Below are 8722 nucleotides of genomic sequence, written 5' to 3' on the forward strand. Positions count from 1 at the left end.
ATTTTGCCCAGTACACTGGAATTACAGCCACTATACATATTTTATTATATACGCGTAGAAATAATATTTGAAGATTTCTATTAATGTTAACTTAAAGAAATACACAATAATATGTTTTATTTAATTTGTATAAATGGATAATAAAGCGTTTTAATGAAGCACATTTGTTTGGAACACACTGTAACTGTAATCGAACGAAGGTTATATTTTGGCATAAATTGGTAATCTTTATTTGACAGTTGCGGTGATAACACTTCATATTTGTTTTTGTTCTATACTATAAGTATTTGTTTTATTATATTTATTATTTTTATTATTTATTTTACCGTAGGATTATAACTTAATTATTATTTTCTATTTCTAAAGTTTTTATTTATTTACATTGAATATTAATTTTTTTGTTGTATAATCCACTTCCTCAAAAATTGTAATATATGTGATTTAAAACGAATTTAAGAATTTTTTGTAATTGGGCAACAATGTCAACTTACATCTCTGACGTAGATAATGACGTGTAACGGTAAGTATATTAGACGGACTGTATATGAACTGGTACATATTTTTAAAATCAAATTTATTAGAAAGCATAGGAAATGTACAAACCTTCCAGACAGCAGACGTCATCTTCCATATCTACATTTAAAGTCACAAACGACAGAAACGACTCAATATATTTCTGTGGTCTGTGATTACCACTGGGAATATTAATATAATGACATTATCTGATTTATAACGAACACACATTGTGAAGCAAACGTCTGGAAAGCTTTAATTATTTCAGAACCGCATTATGAAATGCTTTTCTACTGTTATGTATGACATGTAATATAACCGAACTTTATAATGACATTTCAGTGGTTGAATTTTCTGCAATAACATGAAAACTTTGTTGAAGTCGATTACCTATATATTTTATAACTTTTAAATCGCCTAAATAAGAAGTAGCAAACTTTAACTACCCAATAGTGTCAATGTGAAAAAGAAAGTGTTAAAATAAAAAAAGGAGCAAAGACACAATAATAATGATGTTTTTCCATATAGTTTAAGCACTCTTGTTTGTTTCCTTTCATGTATTGGTATCAGCAGTGCCATGATATAGGTATTTATTCCGTCTCCAACATGAGAACTTGAGTTCTTAAAGTTTTTATGTCCTCCCTTCTTCTCCATGTGTTATAAGTTCAGCTAGTCTCGCGGACTTTCTTATTTATTTAGTTTTGTAATTTGTTGTTCTGTTTTATATTTTTCCGTTGCTATATCTTTTCTCCTTTTTATTTATCCTTAAAATGTTCTTTACATCTGGCAACTACCTCGACATCATTAGAAATCTTATTCTTTTTTAACTTTTATGAAAAGGGTTTTCATCATCATAATCATTATTTTCATCATCATGGTACCTTTTTCTCAAGCTTTTTGTACCATTCTGCTTTATCCCATACTTGGATTTTCCAGTTGAAAATACTAATTTTCTCCGGGGCCCGAGTTAAGGGTGCGTTCACTACGGAGACCAAAGGATGGTATCTAAGCCTAGAGCATGGTATCGTACTCTTTATATTCGTGAATTCTCGCATTTAAAATAATGTACTTTAGTCCGTTCTTTAACGGTAAAATATTGCAAAACCTCTAAATTTTAAAAAACCGCTTGGATTGACATGAAATTTGGCATACACATAGCTAACAAGTCAAAGAAAAAAAGTGATATTGTGCCGATATGTGCTTTTGCCCTGGGGGTGGTTTTCACCCCTTCTTGGGGGTGAAAAAATATTCGTTCAAAAAAGTCAGGAAAGGGATAAACTGGCTAATTTTAAGTAACTTTTGTTCTATAGAGTTTTTTCACTAAGTCAATACTTTTCGAGTTATTTGGCAGTGAATATGTTCATTTTTTCAACAAAATAACCACTCTTTTAGACGGTTTTTCGCAAATAACTTAAATTGTAAGTATTTTGGCGAAAAAACATTCTCAGTAAAAATATTGCCTGTAAAAAATTTTAAAAAATGGTGTATATATCACGTCTCTGCACCTAGTAGAAGCAGAGTTATAGCTAATGAAAAATAGGTTCATATTCGTCAAATTCCAAATGGAATATTTTAACGTGAAATAACAAAAAATTAAGCACATTTCGGGGAAAACTCATTACAACTTATTTAAAGTGTTTAAAAAAAGCTTCATTTTTGTTTGAAAAAAAAAATTCTAGCATCAAAATTAAACAAGTTACGCTCAAAATAAAGTTAGTCCCTTTTGGTTTTGGTAAAAAAATCGAGAAAATCACCCCCTAATTAGTATCTTAAATGAACTTAATCGTTACGACTTCACAAGTTTCTTGACTTGTGTATATATTGTTTATATGATCTGTAAGTTTGATCAGTTCAAACTTCTTATTATTGAAAGGGCTGTAGTTAAAAGGGGTTGAACAAGTCACTGATCACCAATGTATGCAAACTTAGAAACACCAAATATTAATCAATTTTTGTCTAACAGAAAAACAAAAAAATACATGATATTCAGAAAAGCAAATCTGACGTTTTTTGTTTTTCGAGATTTTTGGTATCTCTAACAATTTTTAAGTTATTTTGAAAAAAAAGCATCTTTTTCAAAATTTAAATTTTTAAAAATTTTACTTTGAAACCAAATTTTTTTAAAAATAAGCACTTTGAATCGATGAAACTTACAGATCATATAAACACAACATAATTAAAATAATTTGTGGAGCGGTAATGATTAATTTCATTTAAGTTGCTAATTAGGGGGTGGTTTCCCGATTTTTTTTTGCAAAAACAAAAGGGACCAACTTTATTTTGAGCGTAATTTGCTTAAATTTAAAGATAGAAACTTTTTGTAAAAACAGAAATAAATATTTTTTTAAACCCTTTAAAAAAGTTGTAATCGGTTTTCTCCAAAAAGTGCTTAATTTTTTGGATATTTCACGTCGAAATATTCTATTTGAAATTTGGTGAATATGAATCTATTTTTCATTGGCTCTAACTCTGGTTCTACGAGATCCAGACACCTAACCCGTACATCATTTTTTTTTTACTTTTTTATATGCTATATTTTTGCTAAGAACGTTTTTTTCGACAAAATACTTACTTTTTGAGTTATTTGCGAAAAACCGTCTGAAAATGTGGTTATTTTGTTGAAAAATGAACATATTCACTCGCAAATAACTCGAAAAGTGTTGACTTGGCGAAAAAGCTCTATAGAACAAAAGTTACTTAAAATTAGTCAGGTTACCCATTTCCGGACTTATTTTGGACATATATTTTTTCCCCCCAGGAGGGGGTGAAAGTCACCCCCAGGGCAAAAGCACACATCGGCACAATATCACTTTTTTTCTTTGACATGTAAGCTATACGTATGCCAAATTTCATGTCAATCCAAGCGGTTCTTTAAAATTTAGAGCAAAAACCGTGAAAGAATGGACTATTTATTTTACCTGGCGATCGAAACTATATTATCGATCGCTACATGTATGTAAAATAAATGCATTGTTTTAAATGCGAGAATTCACGAATATAAAGAGTACGATACCATGCTCTAGGCTTGGATACCATCCTTTGGTCTCCGTAGTGAATGCACCCTAACATGTCCTGCCCAATGCAGGCGGTTTCGCTTAATTATAGTGGTAATATATTTTTCCACCTACCTCTACCGAAAGTATACTTTTCCGGACCTGATTGTAGGGAGCAAAGTTGTACTTTTCCTCCCTAGGGAGGAAAATATTTTTCCTCCCTAGGGAGGAAAAGTAAAAGTGACGTCATTCATGAAATATAACTTATTGACGCCCTGTACAATATCTATTTTCTATTACGTAAGTATCTATACATTTAACGTTTATTTATAAAACAGAATTATTTTGCAGAATGGTAAAAAACAGTAAATTGTTATTTTGATTTAACAATGTTTACATTAATAATTTGACTTATATTTGACAGTTGACAGTTATATTGTACCTACTTGCTAGTTTTAGTTCTAATAAATTTTGTTGGTTAGTTACATAAATAAATTAAGTAAAAATAAAAAAATGACTTGTTATTTGAGGAAGGTGGAAAAACCATATGTATAACATGGGAGTAAAGTGCCTTTTCCTCCCTTGAATGATTACTGCCCTCCGCTACGCGTCGGGCAGTAAACTTCATTCTCGGGAGGAAAAGTAGCACTTTCCTCCCTTGTTATACAAATAGCTATTCCATCAAACGTATGTTTGTAGATATTCTGCAGTTCAAAGTTATATCTACGCATCCATATTCCGATTTCAAAGACCACTTCGAATATTGTGCGTAATATATTTTTTTCAAAAATCGATAGGGGAATTACTCGATTGCGTCAGATTATCACATGGGGAGAAACCTTGTACCTTGCAAATGTACCTCTACCATATATTGGCTCTTAATACAGGGGTGTTCTTTAAGGGGGGTCCGAAAAAAAGATCTATCCTTAGAAAAACTCGAAATCCTCAGATTAAGATAAGGTAAGTTAAGTACATGTAATATAGTATAGTGTATATTTAGTGTACTAAATATACACTATAATGTATATTTAAAAAATCTGACGATTTGAGCGGGGCGTAAGGAAATGGGCGAGTCACAAAGTTTCACAAAAAAGACAATATTTCGCGAAATAAACGTCAGATCGAAAAACTAAAATATAAGTGTTTAATATTGTTGAAATCTATCGAATGATACCAAACACGAACCCACAGAGAGAGGGGTGGGGGGAAAAATTTAAAATCTTAAATACGAACCACGCGATATTTCGCGAAATGAACATCAGATCGAAAAACTACAAAATACACGTATTCAATATTTTTGAAAAATCTATCGAATGGCACCAAACACGACTCCCCACGGAGGTAGGGTGGGGTTTACTTTAAAATCTTAAATAGGAGCCCCAATTTGTATTGCAGATTTGGATTCTTTGCGTAAAAATAAGCAACTTTTATTCGAAACATTTTTTCAAATTATGGATAGATGGCGCTATAATCGGAAAAAACGATTGTTAGAAATTCCTTTTATAAAACAATAAAGTATAGGGAAACATAGTTGGTGATTCGTAGAAGAATTCGTCATAAGTTGATTGTCATTATGTTTTGTGTAGGATGGAATTTGGGTATCAAGAAAAAAGTTATTGTTTTATAAATTAGTCACGGGTCTTGAATAGTCATTGAATAGAAAATGTTGATTATGAAGAACATCCATTATTCCACAAAGTACACTCTCCTTTTCTGCTTCTCTCATCATAATATATATCTATTGCACCTGAATAAAGCCTGTCTAAATTAAATCAAAACGAAGTTTGAAGGTTGGAAAACTATGAAAAATAGTTTTTAAACTGATTATCACGTCACACTGCCGTCTCTTATGTGAGGTATGTTATCTTAGAGCTTAGCGGTGTTGTTTGTTCCTGCTTAATATTAATTATAACGTAACCGGAATAACTACCTTGATAATATATAAGATGCTATTTTAACCATCTTTAGAGTAGAAAGCCAAGTCTTTGTAATCCACATAGATAATTTTCTAGTTGGTATTTCCGCAGGCAAGGTTTTCATACACGACCACTTTAATTTTCTTGTTTTGGAGTAGATGTTATACAATATAGTGCAACAGTTGATTATTATGGGCACATAGTAGTTGATCTATGGTCTCAGTTTTACATGGATAGGTATTTAAATATATTTTGTTTTATTAATAATGTATTTGTTTAAAACCGCAGAAATAATTTTAACATTAATGCCAGAGAAAAGAGAAGTTTCCTCTTATCGGCCAATCAGCTTATTGTTACTGTTATCAAAAGTAGGTACCTACTTAAAAGAATTATACTTCAAATAATAAATAATGAATTACTCCCTGAGAATTAGATCCAATCACACCAATTTGGTTTTTGACAAGGCCACTCAACAGTACAGCAAATACACAGAATAACACTCAACAAAAACAATACTGTCCCTCAGTATTCTCAGATGTTAGCCAAGCCTTTGACAAGGCTGGTATGATGGACTGCTGTACAAAATATCAAAAATCTTTCCCCTTTCCTTCTATCGACTGCTCGAATCATATCTTCATGACAGACAGTTTATTGAAAAAGTGAATGATGAATATTTGCAAATATTCTCAATCAACTGCCGGAGTCAAACAAGGCAGCGTCCTGTGTTCCATTTTATATGTTTTATATAGATCAGATATTCCTACGTCTCCACTCCACACCTTTGCTGACAACACCGTCATCTTAGCAATTCACCAAGATCCAGTAGAAGCTTCCAACATCCTACAAAATGACTTGTAAAGCTAGCAAAATTAGCAACGCCAAATCCATTCACGTCGACTTTACTACATGAAAAGTGTCCATCACTACACCTAAATACCAAATTTACTCCTATAAACAACCTATCCAAATGCCTCGGCATACATCTAGACACTAAACTTACTTGGAAAGTGCACATAACAAAAAGCTGAAAAGAAATCAACATAAAAGTAAAAGAACTCTACTGGTTAATAGTAGTGTTGCCCAAATGCAAGACCAAGTCTTGGTCTTGGTCTTGCACCAATACACCTGGTCTTGGTCTTGGTCTTGGTATTGCACTCCCGGTCTTGGTCTTGGTCTTGGTCTTGCAGCAAGAGTCTTGCAAGTCTCGCAGTTGCCCAGTAGCATATTACTATTTATTAATCGTTACTTTAGATCTTAGAACAACGTAACAGTATAGGTACATTTTCAGCTTGACTTAACATACAGGGTGAGGCAGATAAACTTTCCTATTAAAAATATCTCCAGAACTAAAGACAACAGAATCATGAAAATTGGAATGGAGTGTTTTGAAGAGTGGTCTATTTAATGAAAATATTTTATCTATTTCCTACTTTCAGTTATACCGGAAGTTGCTTATAACTTCGTTTTTTTTTTAAATGGAACACCCTGTATATTATTACATTTCTAAATTCTCTTCCATGTCTTCTTTCTGAAATATGAGGTTTTGTAATATTATATAGGGTAGTTTAAAAGATAATTACGTTTTCTTATTAATTTCGTTTTCACACCCTGTAGATTTGGTTATTTGACATCAAAAACTTTATTTATGTTCAAATCATTTTTAATATAGTCTACTATTGTTAAAAATTATTAGTGTAGCTAAATGTTGAATTTGGTATACAGGGTTGGTCGAAACTCGGAATGAATATTCTCTGAGTTTTGTTAAATGGAACACCCTGTATTTTAGTATTGTAATGAAATGATATTTTATGGTACTTTTTATTTCTTAAGCATTCTCTATACCTAACTGCTTTAATTTGTGCTTAATTGTTAATCGCACTAACAATCTTAACTACGTAGGTATTTTAATAGCTCAACAATTATTGGTAATTTTTTGGATCAGTCTAGACTTCTAGACTCTAGATTAATATGTATCTATTTCTGAAAAATGATTTCCTATTGAATTATTTGCGAACATTTTATGTTCACGGCTAACCTAATAAAATTTCACATATTTTTTGTTGCAAATAATATTTAGCTTGAATCACCAATAAATCACAAACTGAAGCAGTTAGGTATAGGAAATGCTTAAGAAATAAAAAATTACCATATTATATCATTACAATACTAAAATACAGGGTGCTCCAATTAAGCAAACTCAGAAAATACTCATTCCGAGTTTAGACCAACCCTGTATTCTAAAATTAAAAATTTAGCTATATGGTGTATTCCACGAATATACGACTGTTTTGTATTATCGCGACGACGAATATTTTAGTACGCAACATAAGAAGTACGAAAGTATTTTGCTCTAATATTTACTCCAATAATTACTCCAGTAAAATATTCGTTGTCGCAATAATCCAAGAGAGTCGTATATTCGTGGAATGGGGTATACTAACAATTCTTAACAATAGTAGATTATATTAAAAATCATCTGAACATAAATATAGTTTTGGATGTCAAACTACTACAATTCTACAGGGTGTGAATATTGCTGCGAAATTAAGAAAAAAAATGTAATTCTCTTTTAAACTCCCCTATATAATATTACAAAACATTTTAACAACGAAGACATCGAGGAGAATTTAAAAATGTAGGTAAAAATATACAGGGTGTCCCATTCAAAAAAATGAAGTTATAAGCAACTTCCGGTATAACCGGAAGTAGGAAATAGATGAAAATATTTTCATTAAATAGATCACTCTTTAAAACCCCTTTGTTCCAATTTTCATGATTCTGTTGCCTTTAGTTACAAAACCAACCAAATTCATAAATTTATAAACAATTCACATCGGGTGGGGTTTGAACCCACGATCTAAACTATCCCTGCCTATAGCTATCTACGATGTCCCATGGGAGTCAGTCTGTTTCTTAATAAACATTTGCATTTAATGACCTTACATGTGCTAAAGCATGGTTACAACACACACAATCCAATAAATGGCATCAACTTTACTGTATTAAAGAACATTTGTCTAGAATGGTATTTTCTTTGACCCATTGATATAATTGCACACTCTACAAAAAGTTTATATACCTACGATAGTCTTTAGTCTTTAAACTGATAAGGAAAAACAATTAAGTGGCTGTCGTATTATATCAGCTTTGGTGACATCATAACAAGTTTCAAAAGGATATTTTTATTACTGTCGGTGTCAAAATACAAGATTATTTTATGAAAGGACCTATTCTCAAAATCTACACAATTACAACGAATTTCAGAGCTAAGGCGTGGTCTGCTATATAAGAAAGAATGTA

This window comes from Diabrotica virgifera, chromosome 9 (assembly GCF_917563875.1).
Source record: "Diabrotica virgifera virgifera chromosome 9, PGI_DIABVI_V3a".
In the NCBI taxonomy this organism is placed as follows: domain Eukaryota; kingdom Metazoa; phylum Arthropoda; class Insecta; order Coleoptera; family Chrysomelidae; genus Diabrotica; species Diabrotica virgifera.